Source organism: Anopheles coluzzii, chromosome 2, assembly GCF_943734685.1.
Source record: "Anopheles coluzzii chromosome 2, AcolN3, whole genome shotgun sequence".
Taxonomy (NCBI): domain Eukaryota; kingdom Metazoa; phylum Arthropoda; class Insecta; order Diptera; family Culicidae; genus Anopheles; species Anopheles coluzzii.
The window spans coordinates 541,602-565,473 of NC_064670.1; the positions used below are offsets into that span (position 1 = coordinate 541,602).

A 23,872-nucleotide genomic window follows, 5' to 3' on the forward strand; every position below is an offset into this window, starting at 1 on the left:
ACGATGGTAACGAATATCGTCGCATCTATGCAAAAAACAAAAAACGATTTAAACAACAAACGAAATACTTTACGAAATACGTCTATACGAGATACTAATCAGATAAATATTACCTTTGTAATGGAATGTAATTAATCCGGAAAAAAATATTCCATTTCAAGTACATCAGTTTTTGTTACTACTATGACACGCATTGTCTGTTTTTGTTTGAAAAAGTTGGTAGCAATATTATATCCCTCATCAACCATATAAACATATATCCAATATTACACTAGATAACTAAATAAATACATATAGGGGTTTTCAGGGGTTCTCATGATGTTGGGACACTTTCCTGACACTTTCCTACGGGAAGTGAAGTTTATGTCATACTACATACATTTTAATCATCGTACGTATGATATTATGTTTAAAAGTTGTAACATTCTACTGAAGAACATGCCAAGAATACCATTTCAGACAGATGTCAAAACTATTGATCCATTCACAATCAGATTTTTGGCAAATGATGCAAGTCGTTTTGATGAAATGATAGAAGAGTTACAAAAAGGCGCCACCCTAACTTCCCCAACGCCGTACTTTACAAAATCTTCCAGGGTCCATTATCGAGTGAACGGACCAACCAACTCTAATCATTTCCGACCTATAACGTTCTAGCCAACCGTTAGGCTAACCACAACCAATTCTGACCAACCAATAACTACCACAGTCTGAAACCATTTCAGAAAGTGCTGAACCGTGCTGTGGTTTCGCACGGGTTTCTTCCTCTGAACGAACGTATGGTAAGAGCGAGATTTTGCTTACGAAATAGTTACGAGAATGGCTTCATCCCCTTTTTTCAGCAAGCAACAATAATAAATCAACCACTTAAATTTTGCATCTTTAACATACACTTCAGACCCAAACGATAATCGATATGGTTTTAGTTTACTATCCTGGTTAACTAACGCGACGGTATAGTAATTTATTTCAGAAGTAAATAAAGTTCAGAAATCATGTAGCGTGTGAACAAAAACTACGACACTGATTATTCAGAACTGTTCTAAAATCCATGCTTTTAGAAATTGCAGACAAATTGCATGTTTCAATCCTTCATAGTGGTTTTACTAACTGCGATAGCATACACTTTTGGTCTTGATATAAAGTTATTTAATAGTGTTTTCAACACAAGTGTTTTCAACTATTGCACATTAGTAGACAATGCTGGCATTTGAAACAGACATACTAACAATTGTACATCTCGTAGAGTAAGTGCACCTTTGATTGTTTTTGCGTGCTGCAAGGCAACTCTAAACCATTTTATTTAAGCGGCAGTGAAATACACCGTCCAGTTTCGAAAGTCCTTCAGCTAAAAGCATGGTTATCCGTGCTGGCATCTGGTTTCTTGCTCCCTTGAGATTGTTTGCTACGGTCGAAAGCGATAGGCACGATGCGCAAATGTATTTTACCAAGAATGGGCAGAAAGAATATGTCCAACCGTGTGCTGACCGGTAGCACCCGCAAAACTTGTCAGAATGGGTAGCCGCTTCGCATCCACAGGGCTCTGCACTGGACACCACGCCCGTAGTCATATTCTGCAAAAGCCTTTGGGTGTAAAATAGAGGCAGACAGCACAAACCACCACCGGAAAAACCAAGCATGCCACCTATGGAAATTTATCATCGAAAACTCTTTAGCTCACTTCTCTCACACACTGCTTCTCTCAATTTCCCTCTCTTTCGTTCTTTTTTTATTATCTCTCTCTTCTACTCTCGCTCTCTATCTCTGTCTTTCTCTCTCTCTCTCTTTCTTTCTCTCTCTCTCTCTTTCTTTCTATCTCTCTCTGTCATTGGTCACTCTCTCACTCTAATTCATTTCCCAACGGGTTGAAGTTGTCGAGTTTTGGGGACTCGATTTGCATACGACCAACTCCCGTCCGGTCAATCCAGCCAACGTGCGCCTGACGATCCATGCGCCATCTATTTCCGTCCTCATGAGGAAATGGGGGAGTTTCTTTGTCTCTCGAAGTGTGGAGGCCCAGTTTTCCGGCTGAATGCCTTGTACGATACGGTTGAGTTTTCTCTGTTCCGTAGCCATTCAGCGTATCGAGTCAGCTTGTCTACCGTTGCTAAACTGATCCTTTCCCTCTGCAGGCCTCCCTCGGGATGAAATGACGGCTGAAGCCACTTTCCCGATAATCAGTACCCGAATATCAACGTTCCTTCGTAGAGAACGCCGGCCAGGTTACGCGTTTTGAGGAGAGTCAGCGAATTGAATTACTTTCGCCTCGGACAGTCGACCGATGTCCGACCCGACCCAGGAGAACATAGAAAACCCCACCGGGGCAACGGTCGGAGCGAGGCTACCCGGCCAGGAATAATCTGATAGACGCACTTAAGGATCTATGGACAAACCCACAACACGCCCATACTCTTCATGGTAATTTCACTTGAGGGAAAATTCACGACCAGCAACGCACATCCTTTTGGCGGTCAATCAGCGAAAATTAGAATTAATTTCCTTCGTCACTACGCGTCAAGCTGTTGGTAGACTCATTCCACGGGACGTTTTGATCCTGGCGCGCAGCCTTACCAGTATATCATTATTTATTCTGCCTTTTCAATTTACTTCACTCTTTTTTTAGCAATCGGCAAAGAAAAATTCTGCTAACAAAAAAAAATAACAAAGGCGATGCACCAAGGTAAGCATTTCGCAACCCTTTTTTTGTCTGTACTGCATGTTGACCCCTGATATGGACAGTGTAAAATTCATCCGAAAAAATTAGCTTTGTAAAGTATTCTTTTTTGTGTACTTATATGCTGACAGGATCCTAAAATGAAATTTCATTCCTTGTCCGAACCAATCAGGCTCCTTTGTCTGATCTTTCCGTTATGAGAGGTTTTTATTCAAATTCTTTAACGATGTGTCCTGTTTGGTAATGATCCTTATCCTAAAAGTCATTCAAGGGTCGTTCGATCTTCCATTTTCCACAGAAGAATTCTATTGTTACTTAACGTCACATTTAGAAATTAAAAGAGTAACATTGAATATTAAAAAAAACGCTTTACTTAGATTTGGATTAGTGGTTCTCAATTCTGCCTAGCAAACGAACAAAGAATTTTTATCCCCCAAAGCGTGGTTCTACTGAATCTTCACTTTTGTGTTCCTAATCGAATTAGAATTAATCACACCATCCCACCCTTAATCGAACCTCCTCGTGCAGTTAACTTTTGCTTACATTTCTCATTAACAACCCGACCATGGTCGTCCGCAGGGCAACCATCTTCATCCAAACTCTAACAATTCCTCTTCAAATGCAGACAAACAAAGCCGCTGGCTAGGAGAAGGCCAATGGATTTTGTGGAGCGGATTTACTCCACCGGCCAACTGGCGCTAGCAAAAACAAGGGCCGAAGAACTTATAATTACAGTGCAAACCTTTTAACTTCTTGCGCCCCGCAGTACACAGCCCCTTATCCGGTGCCATCACGCTCCCTGCATATTCCGCCGGCAAGCAGACGACCCCGACTCAAGTACGATTTTCGCTTCATTCCAGAACCACAAAGGATTCTCTTAATTCGACCATTCTACTGAATATGGGTGATTGTAAATCAACGAGCACTCTCCAGTTTCTTGCACTTTCTAGGCTAGCCTACTCGGAAAAGTAGCCTGGCGACAAACGGCTAAGGACTGAGAATACTTTAACCCTGGTACTGTAGGCAAAATAACAATCATTCATCTCGCTAACTGACATCGACTAAATGCGGCCCCAAATGAAGAAGACCCCATGGTCCATATTTTACGCCCCATTCGTTCTCGGATTTTCCAACAAGTCACACTTTTCCAGTCAAACTGCGTATCATGCATTCTACCAAAGATACATCCACTGCAGTTTTCTGACAAATCGCCACTAAAGCACGATGCCACTTACTAACGATCCATTTTCAGCGCATTTATAACTGCTAACTGCTTTCCTTTTCGGTTTTGCATTCACCTCGCTTCAATGTACACTCACGTGCCAGGATGGTATTTGCAGTTTGCCAGAAATTGTCTCGATGACTTGTTCAAGCTCGTTCAAGATCCGCAACCTCTTAAGTACCATTTATCCTCCGAACCAATGAGTTTGTTGCAATGCTTCTGCTTTCTTTGCTGCGCCATCTGCCCAAGTCGTAGAAATTGGGCATTGGTCCGGAAATGCATGAGTAGGAAGAAGCATTTTTTGTCTCGTTCCGGTTCTGGTGCAAACAAACCATCCATTACTAGGGCAAAACAAGCTGGCAGCGAAACGGAATCTCCGTGCAAAGTGGCACATTATTGATTTGAACTCAACCGTTTTACCTAGGCTAGCTCTCGTTAAACGACGTAAAACTAGTGTCAACCCCAGTATACCACACACGAGATGGTGCAAGAAAAATGTTCAACGCTTTTATCGCATCCGGTACTTGCACCATGATCCTTTGTAACGAGCTATTTTCCTTCAGCCCATGCATGCATTGCTAATGCTTGATCATGTTAAACAAGCGCATATTGGCAACACTTGGCAATAGAAACTTGTTCCATTATAATCCAGAGTGTTAGCATTGCAGTAAAATCAATTTAGTAGTTGAAACCTGTCAGCAAGTACACTGGTTCACAGTAGCAGCACTTATGCAAACGTATGTACAGTAGAATACCGTCTACAAATTGATAGCTTTTTATAACATGATTAAACTTGGTAAATATTTATTGATTACTCATAGATTAAAAAAGAAACATAGGAATACATTTCTCCAGGTACCATTATCTGGCGAATTCACGATAGCTCTTACATGTTCAAATATTAAGTAGAATCTTTGCTTCCAACAACTATCATGTAATACATATTCGTTTCGTCCGACATCCACAAAGAGGATCCACAGAGAGAAAAGTACTGGAAAAGGCGTTGCCAAATCGAATTGTGCATCCCAAAAGCCAAACTGTCTGTTTGCATCCCAGGATAATCGTGCACTTTGATGGTAGCCTTCGAATGATACCTACCATTTGGTCGCTGATAGCTTTCGGCCGTTTTTCGGTCATTATAAGCCAGATAATAGATGACATCAAGTATTTGCTGCTGAGGGCATTTCCTTTTTCTAATGTGCACTGGCTGAACTGAGCTAAGCTGGTCATGCAACGTTTGCCTGCTATTTGGAAAATCGGTTCCGCCATCTTGTAATAGACATTTAATGTTCTTCTGCTGGCAAGTCGTACCCTTTCCACCTGAAGCCGACCAGCGATCAGCAAACGTTTTAAAAATGGTTGAACCAATGCTACTTCTATTACTGTGCCCGACGGTTCCGGACAAAGGAAAACATAGCAAACGAGCGAATAGTGCTGCGAAAACTCATTTGCTTTTTCCTTTCCTAGCAATACCTTTCCAACTGGTGTGCCATTTCCAACACCATGAGAACACTTTTTTACTTCAATAGAACTACGATGCACTAAACCCTTTGCGATCCAACTACATCCAGCAGTTTCGTCAAAGGGAACAACTAGCTAAAAACTTTGCAATCTTAGTCTTCAGCACTTAGTATCCTCGGCAGAAATGGTTGCAGTGGACAGAGGAAGCTGGAAATATAGTTATTAAGAGCTGGAAAAACATCGTTATTATATCTGCTTTACCTCCACCCCGTACACTAACACTTCAGCCCTTTTGGTGCTCTGTATTATGGTGCCAGAACTAAGTTCTAACTGGCTGCCGTTAGTGCATCGTATGTTATTAAATACTCACCTCTCTTCTTACTCTCCAACCCGCAGGTATCTACTGCTCTTCCATCCTGTTCACGCTTTCAGCCATCATCATCGACCGCAACCAGTGAAGAGTGAAGAAAATGGAAAATTTATTTCCCTCATTTTACCCTCTCACGACTCTGCGTCCTGATTCACTTCTCGCAACGCGAAGAATTGCCGCCATTTCTCGCTCAAAACATACAAAAAAAAATCTTGTAGCCATTCAACCAGAACCGATATCGCGCAGCTTTTAATAAAAAAAGAATGTCAAAAGGATAAAAAGCTGCCATACCCGGTTGTTCTCCCGAAGAACGAAGCATAACTCTGTGGCCTTTATCACAGCAAATGGAATAAAATGCAACCACGCTTAAAACACTTGCGTCACCTCTATGCGCTTTCGCTACTTTTACTATTGACTTCCTGTTTCTGTTTGTTCCAAAATGGCAAACGTTCCATTGGTTCTATTGGATAAAAACTATTCAAAGGCTGCAACTTCAACTGCAAACGATGTATACGCAGGAAAAGATATCAAAAATCCATTTAAAGTTGCTATCTCCAAGATTATCTTTTTATCACTTGCAAATCTAGATGTGTTGAAACTGTGTTAAATCTTTACTGTGAATGAATAGTACCACCGATCATGGAGTAAATACTTTTAAGAACTTGCATTAAGTTTAAACGGGATAGCCTTTACCTACCTGCCTGATTAGATATCAATAATTTAAAAAAATGTAATAATTAATAGAAACAACCCATACTTCGAAAAAGAAGAAAAGACTTATCGCACATATATAAACGCAAAAAACACTCCCTGCCGAAACCCGGGATTGAACCGGGGACCTTTAGATCTTCAGTCTAACGCTCTCCCAACTGAGCTATTTCGGCGCATATTTTCTCCCTCGCTACTATATTTTTACATTGCAATGCGCAGCATTCCGAGATCAAACAGGCCGTTTATTACACCGTACCAGATAAGTACGGGAGTAAGCACCCCCTTATCTACATGAGACTGGTGTTCCTAGTGCACCTTTCCCTCATGTTTGACATTATCACACTGTAATACCGTAAACTCATTGACCACACTCCCGGCGCCTTTTAATTGCAACCGTGCGGTGAGTGTCATTCATTGGTTGCTTTGTATACTCACTGTGATTAAACTTCCACCACACGGTGTCTGATTAAAAATACTCATACGTGTCATGTGGGTACATTGCTAAGCCGTAACGTTACACTTCGCTAGCGCTTCCGCCACAGCTGACACATCCAACCCATGATCATAGGGTGTGGTCTGGCTTATTGTTAACTTCGGTATGTCTGATGTATCTTTCTCTTGTTTCAGTAATTTCCGTTGACAGACAATACAGAGTTTATACGTCTGATTCTTATTCCAACTGAAAATTGTAAATCAGATTAAATAGAAAATTAATACAAATTAAAATAATATAAAACACATTTGCCGTTTTATTAAACAGTAATGTTACCAGGTTATATTTCTTCGATATGTTAATCGAACCTACAAACACAGTGGCGAAGGGTAAGAGCAGTCCATGTAAAATGCCGATAATTAGCATTGACAAATTCACGCTCTCAGGGGGCTGTGGATGTAACCCATAAAATGCACAACGGCTCTCCACAAAATACGTGAATTCGATTTTCTGGGCTATTCAAACCAAACGTTTTCCCTGACACACCATTCTAACAACCCTTCCAAAGTAACGTCATTGGCCACGTCGTTGTAGAACACTCATAAATAACCTGCTAAACGTCCACACAGCTGCAGCCTAGGGCCAAACACCACCATCACAGCGTGCTCTGCGACTACATTTTAGCGCCATCATCGTGGGACGAGCGTTTTGTCAGCACGTAAAGCACTAGCCGTTCGCTAACGACATCTAAACAAACAACCCTACTGCTTCCACCCGCATTTCGTCAAAGACATGGTGTTGCTACGTTCGGTTTGGGTTGTGTTCTATTTGGCGTGAACGAACGCAACAACAATTACCGGTTCGGGCACAGCCGTTGCGGATGCGATTTATCGTTCCGCAGCCGGGAACATAATTAGTTTCTTAATCAATGCGTGCTTTCACCTGCAACGTACACGAATTCAAACATTGAATAGTAAGGACATCCGATCGACCAATATATTAATTTTTACTCTCAAACTGTCATTAAAATTTCAACTAATAGCTTAATTTGACGTTGTAAAAATTATAAAACAGACAAATAAATGAAAACTATTACATAGCTCTCCTTCTCCCTCTCGTTCAAAATCTTGTTTATTTTGAAAATTCGAAAATTTACAATATAAAAAACCACACTCTGTTCAGAGAAATTTTCCTGTGCGGTGAATATCAATAATCGTAGGCTCCGGCGAGATTCGAACTCACGATCTCCTGTTTACTAGACAGGCGCTTTAACCAACTAAGCCACGGCGCCACCTTACTAATCACAAGTTTTATTTACAACACAGTATCGCTGCATCAACATTTCCGTTCAAAGTCTAGCTTTGTAATGCCACATCTAAAAACAACGATCTCATAAACCTCCACACACGCGCCATCCGTTGCACAATGCATGGAACAGTAAACACAGCATAATAGATGTCACAGCGTGAACGATGAATCAGATCTACGTACTGGCACACAATGCCATTGGGTCACCGGAACTGTGTCTTCGCTCCCCTAGGCTATTTCAAACGCTTGTCGTGTCTGTCTGCGTTGGTGAATATTTGAGTGTTAGATTATTCCATTCCAGCACTGCGAATAACGGTTTACGACCGTGTCACTGCATTAGTATTCGCATTGATAACAAGATTAGAACATGTGAGCGAGTGTGTCTATGTGCGCCACGGTCCTTAATATCTCTGCCACGTTGTGCTTGGTGCAAGGTCGACCACAGTCAACAAACACCGGATACATTTCCACCCCATTCCACCGTGGCAACATATCTCCATTGTCCCAGATTCAGCCCGCCCGTTTTGGCAGCAACTTGCCTGAACCATCGTGCATAGAACTCATCGGATCAGTGCAGCTCACGACCTATGCGGCAAGAGCTCGTCTCAGCCATTATCGAAATTAACCATGGCAAAATGGGAAAATTATTGGGGCAATGTTTTCTGGCATTCGTTGCTAGCCTGTAGTGTTTTCATTACCTTCCTACGTTCGCTGTTCCAGCACGACACAGGAACTAGACTGAACGATATCCAAACGAGGTTGTGAGGACATCCGTTGGTCAACACTTTTGATCAAATTATGCAACCATGCAACAGCTCCTATCGAGCTTTATGGCACTTCCGGCTTGGTTCCTGTTGACCTACAAGAGACGATTGAGATCTCAAGGACTGAATGCGATGTTCTGGGTCTCTTAAAACTCGTAACTTGATACTTTACAATGCTTTTCGACTTTGACTTTCAAATACATTTTTTTTAAATACTGACCACTTTTCTTTTTCAGCCTCATTCGACATTCGACTCGGAAACCCTTTTTAATCTATTTGTATACTCTCATCCAGCATGGAGAGGTTTATCATTTTGTAATTAATCATTCTGACGGCATAGAAAAATTATGTCCGACTGGTCATTTCTTCGCCATTCTCAATGTATGCCATTTGGCATAACCACATTCATAAGGAGGCTTCACAAATGTGATTATAATTTGAAAATGATGACATTCTTCCCATACAGCCGCACAAAAACGGACGAACAATGTATGCGTCCTTTATCATCGTGTCATTAAAAACACATAAAAATCTTGAAAAATGATCAAACATGGTTTACCTTGTAACCTGATGTGAACCATGAAGTGATGGACAGTTGAACACCATACACAAATATTTAATTTTTATCGTTATGATGTCAGTTACAATTTTAAGCACTATATGGAAAGGACAACACGTGTTTATAGTAAAACAAATATGTGTTTTAAGTCGCTTTCTACAACACAATCGGCACAACATTTATTTTATTATAAGTTTATCATTATATACCATCTGCACCAATCTGCACCACCAATGCAACTATACAAACGATACACTATTCTCATAACATTCTCACACAATGTGCTAGTGTTGCAGAACTGACCTGAACATCACATGAACAAGCCTAACGATAACAATAACAGGCTCGTTATTCTATACTGAATTCCACAACAAACCAAGAGTTTATAAGATTAGAGCTCGATACACCATGCAGCCGCAGTTATACGATCATCGATCCTAATTGAATCAATGCAAATGCACACCAAATGCTCAACGTATACACTACACTTTTGAACGACCATTCGAGCCTTATTCCAGTTCATTCTGGGCGCCTTGTTCCGGAACAAATTAAATTAATTTTGCCCCGTTACTACTGGCACTCAAATCGTTCTATGAGTTGAAGGCGGATGTGACTAATCATACCAAACCTCTTGCGAATGATGCCAGCGTATTTCCACTGACACTCTGGACTTAATCGACTGCTCTAGCAAAACATACACGTTTCTCCAGTACGCCTGTCTGTTCCGACTTGTCGTGAAAACCGAATGAACAAGATGTTCATGTCCTAACATCCAACGAATTTTCACAGCTTGTAGTGAACAGAAACGCAATCACCAGCAAAGTCATTATCTGCCAAGATGATGATGACGATTAAAATCCTTTGGTTTACATCCAGAACCAATGGCAGAAATCTTTGATCCTTACAACTCTCTCATGTTTTCGTGACGCATACAACATTCCGAAGTTGAACCTGCGGTAGATACCCTACCCAACGTAGTAAATTTCTCTCCGCAAACGTTCTTCGAGGAATGAAGCACTCGTGTAGTATATGACACATTGAAGGCATATTGCATCCTCTAAGCACAAGCTTTTAACGTTCGTACCTTATCCTAGTTCTGTGCTCTACTGTTTCCAAACTATTGCATCAGTCACACAGAGGAATTTGCATCTACGTAATGTACCGTAATTTACCGAATCATTACTAACAATAATCGCCATTCTTCATCCACTTTTAAGGATCACGTAGTGCAGCGCATAACGATTGACTTCCGTTAATCCATTTTAAAAGACATTCAACCTTAAAAACCAGCTAGCTTGGGATGTCCCAGTTCAAATAGTCGCCCAAACGAAGCTTTCGTTCCTAACGTAGCAGTTTCGTTTAATCTCGTTTGCAGCCTGGTTCATATTTTTCGGATTTACTTCATACCTCCCGTTTGCGAATGATCGAAATGAGAAAACCAACACCCCCAAAGCAGTTTAGTCAGCCCTTTTTACAAAGCTCAAAGCTACCGCTATCTATTTGAACGTTGGTTCGTTTTTAGACCCTCAGCTTTACCCTCTCATCAATGTATTAACGCTTGATGTCACTGGCAACGATTATCCTTTTCGACGATTCTCACTCATTTTGGTATGGGACCATATTTTGCAACTTCATCAAAACAAAGCAAGGAGCTTTTTCTCACCGTATAACGATTTTAGCTATGGTTAGCAAATTCAACTAACTGAGACTGTTTCGTTTCCAATAATTCGTTCCCTTTTTTCTCACTCATTCTGCTGCTTCCGAAAGGATCACACAGCTCCGTTGAACGCTTTACCGATTGCAGCTTGCTTCAGTCGGAAACCAGCATTTTCCTTTTCCTCTTGCCATAAATTTTACATTTTGCTTAAGCTGCCTTTCAAAAGGCTCACCCTGCCCTCGGCAAGGCACGAACAGGAGAGCAAACATCGCACGCCATTAAACCGTGTAATTAAAATGGTGTAAAAGATCACGGGATCCAGAACCCACGGACGGTGGCAAGGGTTAAATTGATTCGATTTTCACAGATAATGCTCCCTGATACCGTTCCACATTGTGACGAAAAGATCGTGCCAACTAGCCGGTGGACCACCATTCTCGAGCGAGCAAAACAAGGACATTGCGGGAGGGGACAGTGTGAACATTGCGGCAACGGTTTACTCGAGAGATGAACCAAATGCTTGCTTTTCCGTTGACTCTGCCTGCTGGTGCGGATCACGTTTAATCACACCCCTCGCTTCCACTCCAGCCAGTCAGCCGTAACGGTTGCATTTAATTGCAGCGAGCGAGATAATCATTGAGCAACTGCCATTTACGCCGGTTAAATTATATATTTCCCCATATTGCTGTGAACGGAGCTTTCGTCCGCCATGTCCTATCCGTTATTTCTGTCACCTTCAATTTCCTCCGCATTTGCATTTCTATTTTGGTCTTACTTGCACCACCAACACAAACATGCAACCATCCTTTGCCGTCTTCCGTCTTAATCACTATGATGCTCTGACTTGCAATGTGCAAATGCACAGGAAAGCAGCGCAGGGAAATGAAAAGCAAACACTGCAAACAAACCAATGCTCTACAATCTACATAACAATTCTTCATTTTGAATATTCCATTACCATATTTCACAGGAACCTTCCGAGTCTGGACGCCTGCCGTTTCCTTGCTCCAGCCGGGTCGATTCGCTGTACATCTTGAGCAAGAGCGCCGACCGCCACAAGGGAATTATGGTTAGCATATATAGAAGGGCAGAAGCAGCAGAAGCAGAGCGAGGAAAAGCTAAGGAATATTATCATTACTTGAATAGTGCATGCTACAGACTGTTTGGGGTAAGCGAAATTTACCCGGTAGTTCGATTACAAATGTTCGAACTTTCAATAAAATTTCTATCGCATACAAGGTTATCGAAAAACTGCACCAGAAGCACAATTTCATGATAGATACCTTCCCCCATTCAAAGAGTACCTCTAGTAGATGGATCAATATTTTGTTTTAATCAAACTTGTTCACTTTCTAGTATGCAGTGAGCTACTAATTCACTAAATTGTACCGCCAAAGCTTGCTCCATATCATCTCCTAACCCTCCTACAGAGCCAAACCTTCACTCGTTAACGTATTCACCGAATATTATTACTTAGACATTGAAAAACGGGACTCTCATTAAAATTTTACATTCCCTTGCCCCGAACCATTCCTGCAACAAGCAAACGTGCAAGTGTGACACAGTCTAATTGTTTTCATCCATTTATGCCATCCATGCGAACAGCTTCAACGGCCTAGCCCGTACAGCCAGCTGTGTTGCACACTCCCGGGAGTCCACAAAATGTAGCCGACTGTCCACCGAGACTTAATAATGGAAATGAAAAATTCGAGCTACTGAAGCACGGACACTATTTAATTAACAAAGCACACAAGGTGTATGTGAGTACACGTTGCACGGACTGTTCGCATCGAATTGCACGTGGACTGTGCGCTACAATCCAAACCTCCACGGGGCCGGAAATGCACGGCACCTAATGCAAATGGGCCAACAGCATCTTCGCCCACTAATGGTGGCAAGTCCGTTGTTTTTTCTTCTTTCTGTACCTCCGTTACTTGACAGCTTGGAACACCCTTCCGTCGCGCGGAATTACGTGCTCGCTGTACCTTCTGCCAGAAGCAAGCATGGTGTCCGAAAATTCTTCTGTTTTGCCATCTGTTTGGACCTGGCTGTTACACCCCACCAACAATCCCAGCCACAACTTGACACCAGTGGCCAGTATTGCCATGGCCAACCAACACCAAATTTAATACTACGCAGTCTCAAAAGTTATGGTACGGAAAATTCAGCATCTTTTATTCATTTTTTACGGGTTTGCGGTTTTGTTTATCATTCATCCAGGCGTTAGTTCCTTTTGGGCATGCCACCATTTATCCTTTCCTTGTTGTGGTTGTGTATTTTTTTGTTCCCCCGCAATGTCCCGTACGCTTCACTGTTCGAGTTTTTTCTCCATTCGTCCGACGTCCAAGCACGCGCGGCACTAGGAAGGCCCGACAGCGAGATGCTAGGGAAGAAGCACCATGCACGGTCAAACGGTTTTCCCGGGAGAATCAAATGGCTCGGCGAGCCGGCTGATGGAGAAATGCGGAACTAAGCCGTTCAGTAAATATGCAAAGGCATCCATTGCGTCCCCCAGTAAAGAATGGTCAGAACGTAGTGCGCGCATATTTCAAGATTTAATTGGTTAGGATGGGGTTGGCTGCTAATGGGTTTCGAAATTAATGAGTTCCTTAGTAATATTGCTTTGTTTGTTTCGAAAAGAGATTACTCATAGACGTTTGCTGCGCGCCATCGCTTTCAAAATACAAAGCACTGACAGAATGCGCATAGGACCTTCGTGTTTTTGCACACATCATTTGCGCTCTGATTTCGGTTGTTGCCATACTCAAGTTTCCTTTTTAGTAGCCATTTTTACAATGACATTTTTTCACGATTTTTCTGCGGTACGCGACCCAAACACGTAAGCTCTTAAAATAAATTGCCTATGAAGTTATCGTTCTTTCTATTCCCAGTTTTCACTCGTGTTTCTGCCGACTGGTTATAGCGTTCTTTTTCAAAGCGTCAGAATTACTTTAACCATCCATTCCTCGAGTTAAGTAGCGAATAGTTTTATCATCCCCGAGAAATGTATCACATTCTATCGTAAATATATTATTTCTCATTAAAAACAGATATGCCACTAGAAAATCGATCGGATATTGTATTTTTCCCATCATCTTCACCACGAACCATCGACTTGTAAACGTCGCACTATACCTGCCTCTATCAGTACTGCTATATTTTATTGGATTGCCTCGCCAATTCTCAGCACTGGAATGACTTTCACATGTTCCAGCAGCGTTTGGCGTACGAAGAGAAAACACTTTTTGCAATATGCAAATTTGATCCTCTTATCGAAACACATAGCCAAAGAAGCGTATCTTTCCACTTCGGTTTCCTAACTTCCAGCACCTTCCTTGACACTCTCACAGCAACATCAACAAGCTCAATTCAATCTTGCTCAACGGCAAACAACCCATGCGGCTAAACAACCTCCGGCGCGCGTCATCCATTTCAAAACATGGGTACGACGGTACACAGAATAATGGCAGGACTTTAAAATAACCTTCTACCAGTATCGACTTACGAGGCGATCAAGCGTTTCCCAAATTTCAGAACTTTGTACACTATCCAAACAGTTCTGAGCAACACCATGCGTCTCCATTTAAGGGCACGACGGACGCGACGAACACATTGGTTTATGTAAACTATTTGCACCGCTCGCAATCCTCCTTATTAGCTTATTAGGTTCTGCACTCACCGCATTGCTCACTCATTTGATTCAAATTTGAACAGCTCGTCTAAATGAGCTCATTTTTCAACCAACAAAATGGGAGGCAAAAAGCTGAGCTTTCTCAGCATTTCTTGACCATCCTTCATAGGTCGCTCGCTCATGATTATAGCCAAAAACACACACCACTCAACATCCTTTCACAATACTGCTGCGCTCGAAATACAGTTTGGTCTCATTTTTTAGTTTTAATTAAGTTCTTTTATTCCCCATCGTTACTCAAGCGGTTATTTTACTTTCAAGAGTTTGGTCATTGTCGTTTTTCTACCGAAGGTCCTTCGTAAGTACAGACGGCAAACTGAATTGGTTAGTCGCATCCGCCACTATCCCTAGCTTGAGCAGCTCAACCGACATACGAGCTAAATGCCTTAGCAACACTTACCATCTCTTAGGAAGTGGCTCGAGTCCTGTGCTTTTGTAAAATGAGAAAAAAAAATCCGAATGAAGCGAGGCAAAATACCGCGAGTTTATAACTGAACTCAACTTACAAATGAACGTACCAAATTACACTCGACTTGCCTCGGTATACCGTTCTACAGCGAGAGCTTCTGGTGCTAATGACTGATGAGAACCATCCACAAGCACTCGGCATACGGACCAGTCCGGCTTGTGTGCGAGGAAAGACACCAGCATAGTCGTCCTAAACTATGCCAATTGGGTGTGGCTGGGGCTTTGGAAAAGATCCAATCATTTGTTTTCCTTTCTTTGAGCGTTGCAATTAGTTCCTCGTTCGACCCAGCAACGTAAACAACTCAGATGCGAAAAAACCGAAGGCTCATTGATACGCTATGCTCGGTTGAGACAAAACCATTGCAACATGTTTGTTTTTGCTCAAACTTCTTTGTATTATAGTTGTAATGCTCAGTGTATGCAATTGTAATTAATTTTAGGTAACGGGGTTGCTTATTTCCTTTTAATTTTGCGATAAAAATATCACGTTTTTGATAATTTTCATATTTTATTACTACCTATGCAAAATTTGTACAAGTATGTAGAAGTGATGTAAAGCACGTTGAACCAAGATTCATACTACATTGGGATTCATATCAACTCATTGTTAGATATTCAATTAATATTCTCATATATTAGATATTCATTAATTATCGTTAATTGTTACCGTTAACGTTACGAACTTGGTTCATTTCTTTATATGAATGAACATTATTTTGTACTGTATTTTTTATTGCCACATTCATATTGCTGCAGTTTCAGGTCCATCCGCACCATACTAAGCTTCACACTAAAAAAATACTGACGAATGAAAAAATAATAGACTGCGGAGAGCAGAAACTCAAGATTGCATTCCTTGCTGTAATAGTGGCTCAGTCTTAAAAATTTATAGGAAAGATATCATGCTACCAAACGAAGGGTTAACGTACAAACTTTGCAGTGTACGAGGAAACTGTTTCAATTCTCACATGATTCTTGCACATACGGTACACAGGATTATCTGCTAATAGGAAGAACGGAGCAAATCTCCTTTTCTAGAACTCTTTATGAATATTTGCTCAAGGTCTGCTACATAGCATAGTAGATTCACTTGGCGTCCTGCCTACATCAGTATGCAGTTCATTTGCATCTTCGTCCGGTTTTTGATCAGCATTTCTATATTAAAAAATCATTCCAACCCACTGAAGAACAGCTGTCTCTATCCTACATTGTTGCTAATAATGTTCAGTGCATCCATCTTAATCTTCAGTGTTTTTCTCCGATTAGTTTCAACATAAAATCTTGAGATTTTCTCAACAATGAGTACCAACCCACAACAGATTATGTTCCATTTTATACAATCTATCAAGATTACTTTCAACTCATTCAAACTGCTTTTTCGATATTTCAAAAGCCATTCTATTGAGAAAAAAAATGCATGGCTAACCCATAGAAAACAGGATTCTCTACACGGCCAAACACCTACCAGTTGAAAAATGCAACCTCACCAGCATTACAGCCCTCTTTTCCAACACATGTGTTTTGCACACGCCTCCGCAATGAGTTTGAAAATATTTTTCTCCACTGTCATCCGTTCACTAGTCCATTTCCCAGGCTACACCAGCGGTTTACGAAATAAGGAAATTAACTTATCGATAAGGCCGTCGACACACATTTTGACGACGGGCGTCGAAATTGAAATTCTAATCCCACCGAAAAATGATGACACAACCGACGACGATTCATCATCTTTCTTCGCCATCTGCTTTCATACTTCCCCGTCTCTGTCGATAAAACTCCATCGAGCCTATCTTATTGCCAGATACCAGATAAGCCTTCTAAAGTGCCTACAAGGATCCCATTTTTGGTTACGACCCAGACTCTGCTGGAACCGGTCCAAATAAGGATCTTCCTCAGAACCCTTCCACCTTCCTTCACTCCTGCTGGCTGACATTCAAAATCGATTGAAAACTTCAATTTACACACAATTCAAATGTAAATACAAACAGAAACCCATTTTTCATACCCGGAACCAACTTGAACTGCCTCCCTAAGACCAACCCCGGTAAGGACCGAGAGTCCTTTAGGGGTAGCCAAAACCCCAAATCCTATCTCGGCAGGACAACACACAGTACAACATAGCCCCAACCAACTAAACGCAAATGCGTGGCCTTTCTCCCAACGTACCACCCTATTTTTGTACCATTTCAACAAACATGGCAAATGGGTGCCGCACGTGGTATCACGTCACGAGGGTTTCTGCTTTCCGAGGAAAAACTTGCCGACTGAAATATTCATATGCGCTTTTCAATGAATTAGCTACATTTCTAGCAGCCCTTTAGGTTCAGGACCTTTCATCTATATATTTCATCAATTCCTTCGCCATACCATACCTTCACCTTCCAGGGCTCGCACCATTCTACTTCCTTCAAATACTTCATCATAACGATTGGGGACAACAAACACTCAACATAAGCTTTCAAAATCATCGCCAATCAATCATCAGGGAGAAATAGCTAAATTTGCAAAGAAGCTCTAATTTCATGGAACGAGTTTAGAGTTTTGTGGTTTATCTACACGAGGCTTACCTTATCGCCACGATGGTTACCATTTGCGCATTACGTAACGGTAGGATTGGAGTAAACCCTCAAAGACGTTTCTAGTCTGTAACCAATTTGGCATCACAGCCAAGGTACTATGACATGGTGGCAATATATGTGCATAGCCATGATGGCGCAAAAACACTGCTACACGAATCCTCGAGAAATTGATATACAGGTATTCCCCGATATACGCCATAATCGATATACGCGATTCCTTTTTGCCGAATTTTAAAAACCATTTTAAAAGGTACAAAATTGTAATCTTCAGTTGAGATCAGATTGAATAACTAATTTAGTGGCTAAAAACCTACCATTTCAAGCAAAATTATACGAAAATTAGCTATAATTTGACTGAAAACCTCGAAATTTGACATACGCTAATATTAGATATACGCCCTTGCCTCCGGTCCGCATTAATAGCGTATATCGGGGAATAACTGTAATCATTCAACCAGCTCTACACAATGAGCACGGTACTTAAATAGCATAATCGTAATCATAGCCAGTCAACAAGCATGCGAAATACTGAAGCTGATTGTGGCAGTTAGCAGGCATGATTCAAAAGCCTTAATGACACTGCATAACATAAAATACCAAGAAATGTATTCAGAAACTCAAACAGCGTAGCCGGATGTATTTATGTTACTTCCATTATTTATTATTGATCCTTTAAATCCATGGCACAACATGCTTTGAATAACACTTCTAATGTACCCTCTATGAAGTATATATAGTACTTAAGAACTTTATGTTATGTGCAAGCTCCTCATTATACTTCTAAGTCAACTTTCTTTCATTAGCAAACAACATACTTAATGTATAAAAAATGTATTTGATTACTAAGAAAGTAATTTAACCAACATGCTTGAATGCTTGACGGATGACTTGGGCTCTCCTGTGACCAATTCTCATAATACTCTTTCAAACAGCTTTAAGTTGGTCAATTATTTGCTCCATTCAACAGCTAGATTCACTTATACAGATTGACACAACTGAGACAAGTTGCCGTGGCATGCAGAGTATTATGTTCAATTTTCAAATGCTATTTACGTAATTCATACAATGGAAGCAGTTTATCTATATTCGACAATCAAATGTTGTAAATCCCATAACACCTTCCTGAAGAGTAGCATTAAGTTCTTATCAATTGATATCGACTAGTTTGAACGTTGTATACAATATAGTCTTATAAAGATTCTCTATTTTTGTCTTTTTCTAACAAACAAAACATCCCAAGCATCATAGATCATAACCATGCATTGTAGAAACACAGTGAACAATTTATGTTTACTTTGGAGAAGAAGCAAACTTCACTCGACCCAATCGCTTTCCGTTTGATTCAACCACGAACGTTTACGACAGACATGTCGTGTTCGCACATTCCCATTGAAACGCATTTAGAAAACAGGCAGACGTTCGGAGCCTCACAACGATGGAACGTGGAAAATAGCGCTATATTTTTTACGCTGAAAGGAAACGAAAGCGCCAGTACAAATCGAATGGTCCATCGATTTCCGTTGTTGTATCATACGTTTTGCAGCAGAAACGATTCCAAAAGGTGAGATTCTGTCGTTCTCTCGCTTCCGGTGTCGGTTACCCATTTTAGCGCAAGGTTCATGCGACAACGACAAAAGAACGAATGTAACAGGATACACAAGGATATGCTACATAATGTCGACTGAGTTTCCGAAATCCACTCGTTACATTGCAACAAATATTGATTCCGTTTTTTTATCGTTTTAGGCGCCTGTTGTGTGGTACCAAAATACCGAGTGCAATGCTAAACCATGTTTCACCAACACTTTGCACTTAAACTGAAACGCTAATCACAACAATGTTTGTTCGATCTAGCCCTCCAATACGTTCGGCTCCAAATATATTGATTTACAAAACCATTTGATAAATGAATCCATTCGCGATTCATCCAATCGGACGCATCCGGACTATTCGGGAAATGCATACTATCCTTTTCACGGATTTGCTATGCTTGATAGTGTGGTTCTGCAATCGATATCGAAAACGATTGAAATTGAAAAGAAGGTTGTCATCAATAGAAACACTATCTACAAAACATTCAGCACTAATCCCATTTTGCGTAATGCTATCTTCTAATATTCTAACTCTAATTCTTCACTTCAAAGGATATGTTGCATCACTCGAAAACAGCAAAAGCCTTGAAGGCCTCAAAAAGCATTACCACAAAACATTAATTTCAATGCAACTCTTAAACGAACAAAAAAAATACACTTCACCATCATTCACTACACCATCGAAGACATCAAACGGTGCGAAAAGTGCGAATCAACCGTCTGCCGATCTAGCCAAAGGTTGGAGGGCAGTGTCACCGGCGCGACAAAGTGCTTTTGCAGAGCCTCTCCAGATCGTGTTTCAGCAGTTCTGCATAAAAAATTACACTCATTGGGTAACTAGAGCGATATAGCAGTGGAAAGCTAGTGCAACTGTCGGTGCTTTGTTTGTCGGCTAGCGAACCATTGGCCCATCGAACTTGAAGCTACACAGAACATTGCACTCCTCGCACAGCCCCCGGCATGGGGCAACAAATGGTTATCGACTATCAGCAGAGAGCATTGCGCTAAAAAGCTTTGCAATGTAGCGCTGATGAAGTTGCTCTACCACCCACAAACCAAACGAAAGTTCGCGGTGGTCATTTGGCGTTGCATTAGTAACTAAATCCATTTGTTACGATTCCAAAATTAATAGAGCTCTGCAATCGATGTTCGAACAGCTCTTCTCTCTCACTGGAAGGTTTGTTATCGGTCGGGTTAAGCTTGTCCAGTGCGTCGTCTGACCGTTCCGGGAAGGTATCGGATCAGGATTGGACAAGCCACTATCGTACGCAGCAGTGATGGCGTTCTTCGTTGACACCGTCTAACAGGAAGGTCAGCTAAATGCCAGCATCTATGAACGAATAGAGAGAACCCATGGCAGTCAAACGTATCGTAAAGGTGCTACTAAGCGTTATCAAGCCGATTCAATGGTTCGAATATACCATGCCTTTTGTACGGTTGAATTTGTACGAGTTTCATGTTGGTAGAACCTCCTGTAAATTCTCTAAGTGAAATCCTGTTTAACGAATCGAACGTATTATGCTTAACCAATTGGCATTTACAATACTGAACGCTACATATTAATGCTGCATCGCGACAGCGACTAATGTACTAAATAGGCACTAATAAACTGCATACTAGTCCTTGGAATTGTTCTGCCCTAAGTAAGATGTTCACTTTGACTCCAATAACTCTTGTATAATAAATAGAAAGATATTTTTAATAATTTTCATAAATACACGACAGTATTAACTTGTTTATACAAGAAAGACGAGAAAACTCACCATCACCATTGATATGCTTTAGGGACGATGTGCGTATCTCAGGTGTACGCTGTGAATGTTGTTTAACTAGCTTGAATTTATTCACATGTTTGTCTAGTTGAAAACCAAGTCCACATCAAACTGAAAGTAGCTGCAAACTTTCTACACAACCAAATAAGACCAGCACCAAGATGTCATTTGCTTCCCCATTCTACGGAACTTGAGTGAAAGCCTCGAACCCAGTCATTAGAGAGCTTAAGGGCAGGGTTTAAGCTAATTGATTAAACCTAGTCAAGCTCATCAGTCACTGGGCAGTTGCCTCGGACCTTTTGGGTTAACTGAAAGTTTCGTAGAAGATACTCCAGCAAAGCTAGACAGAGCAGACCGACATTAACATAATTTTAGCTCACATGGTTTTAGGACGATAGTTTCAAATACAAATACAGGACGTAATAAAGGACAGTCCAGGGATATTTAGGTTGACAGTATTCTGTGTATGTGTGAGTAAACATTGACTTCTGAATCCGCCATCTTTGCTAAATCGAATGCCATAGCCGAATAAGTATCTGATGGGAATGTATAATATTGATTATATTCCCAATTGATTCTCTGTTGGTACAGTTTAAAAAAAACTCCCAACTATTGGTAAACCTTGTTCCTGCTTTGTATATGTTTGATTTGTAATCAGCTTTACTGGCATTAGCCTTTACTTCAGTCCCCAATTACCCAATGCATATCGACCATCAGCCGTGTGTGTATGCGGGAAAAGCGGTCCCAAATCGAATAATCATTTCGAACAGCATAAATCTCAAATTGCGAACCATTTGTAATGGTAGATGGGTGTGTGTGTGTGTGTGTGTGCTTTACCTCCCATCCTCTCTGTATTATGATTTAGTTCGAAGCATTTCTCGATTTTCGACCCGGCCAGTCCAAAAACACAGTCGCATGTCAGTTGCCTCAGAGTCTTATGCTACAACCCGGTACAATTTGTGCCAGTTCACTCGGTAGCAGGCGCTATATCGCTGCAGTTGGGCTTAGCAATTAACAAGCATAATTAGATTTTAAATATATAATGCATCGACCCGGCCGGTCACCGGTCCTGGTCAAAACAGCCAGAAGCAGGTGCAAAAAGCTCGCCGCTGCACTGATCCGGCTGCACGATTTATCGAGGATAATAATAAAATTCAATAAATCCTCAGTCAATTGCTTCCGACGTATCCATCATGCGCGAGACGGCCCGGCCCTTCAATCGCTGCAGAACACGTGAAAAACGGAACACATACATACGGCTTCCGGTGCGGAGAACACAGCGCTGCCGCATAGCATGCCGCTTGCCAGCAAGTTTGGCGACCCTGCTGCTGCCCGGTCCTTGTTTTCATTCGACACCGAAGTCAGCAGTCTGATGATGATCGTCATCATAATCATCAACAGTGGCTATCGGTCACTTTGGGTTGGTTTTTCGTTGAGGTTTCGCTGCCACAAATACGACACACGGGACGGGCACTAAATTGAATTTCGGTCAGATGATCAGTGATGAGCTGCGGATCTAGTAGCAGATAATTGTTTTTGGGCACAGACCAAAGCAACAACGGAGGAAACGGACCGGTCGTTTGTTCGATTTGTTACCGAAATCCTTGAAATCTAATTAAAATACGTCAAACAAATGTTGTTCTTTTCTGTCTGCTACTAACACACGGATGTATTGTTAATTGTCATCACTTAACTTTCCAATCATTGAAATAAAAACTATTCCATTCGCCGCTGCACATATTTGCTGCGCATCGCCATCCGAGAACGAACGCAAAAGGGATAATCCTTCGTGTTCGCAGTTTTACTAGCGAATAACGCTTAATTATTCCATTAACCTACAAAACCACCATGTGATTGTGTCTAAAGTGACCTCCTGATTGAAGGGGATTTCACAATAATTTATAACGGTGTCCTAACGAAAGCTTATGTGACCCCGGGATGAACCTGAGCGTGATTAATGAGATAAACAACACGGCTTTATGGAGATATCATTCTTCCCATCATCCCGTGGATGTGATTACCATTTTAACAAAGAACATTTGTGCTTTTGCATATAATGGCAGCGAACTGTTGCGCTGTGTATAAAGCAATTCATTTGGATAAAATCATTATATTTGCTAACAAATCGTTTAAACTACTGTTGACCAGAATGATGTTCAACAGATTGTATTCTTATTTGTATTCAGTATAGAGCCACATCAAACAAGCAAATTATACTTAACTAAACCTTCAAAAACACAATTCTCAAACCAGAAAGCAGAAACAATCTCAAGACAGTCAATCACATTCACAGTAACGAAACTAAAGATATATTGCTAAATAAAACTTTTACCCAACTTACCTCAATACTGTAGCGTATTTTTAATCGGAGCCAAATTTAATTTGCAATACCATCTGTATCTTCAACAAAATTCTCGCCAAATCGACAATCAGTGTCAATGTACCTCGTAATTTTGCCTCTTCCCATCTCGCACCACAGCAATCCACGCCAGCGTGTGCCGTACGATGCATCCAATCCTTCGTCTTCGCCAAAAAAACAACCAATCTCCCGTTTAGCTCCTTTCCATACGGAATACAACGCCGTGCACCAACGATTGTTTTATACAAACTT

General features: G+C 41.2%; 2 non-coding genes across 2 annotated transcripts; both read right to left on the reverse strand.

The window, feature by feature from the left end:
- Positions 1-6,538: 6,538 nt before the first annotated feature.
- Trnaf-gaa (transfer RNA phenylalanine (anticodon GAA)) lies at positions 6,539-6,611 on the reverse strand. Its single transcript has one exon. It is a non-coding gene; the product is annotated as a tRNA-Phe (tRNA).
- Positions 6,612-8,088: 1,477 nt separating this feature from the next.
- Trnat-agu (transfer RNA threonine (anticodon AGU)) lies at positions 8,089-8,162 on the reverse strand. The gene has a single exon. It is a non-coding gene; the product is annotated as a tRNA-Thr (tRNA).
- Between the last annotated feature and the right edge of the window lie 15,710 nt (positions 8,163-23,872).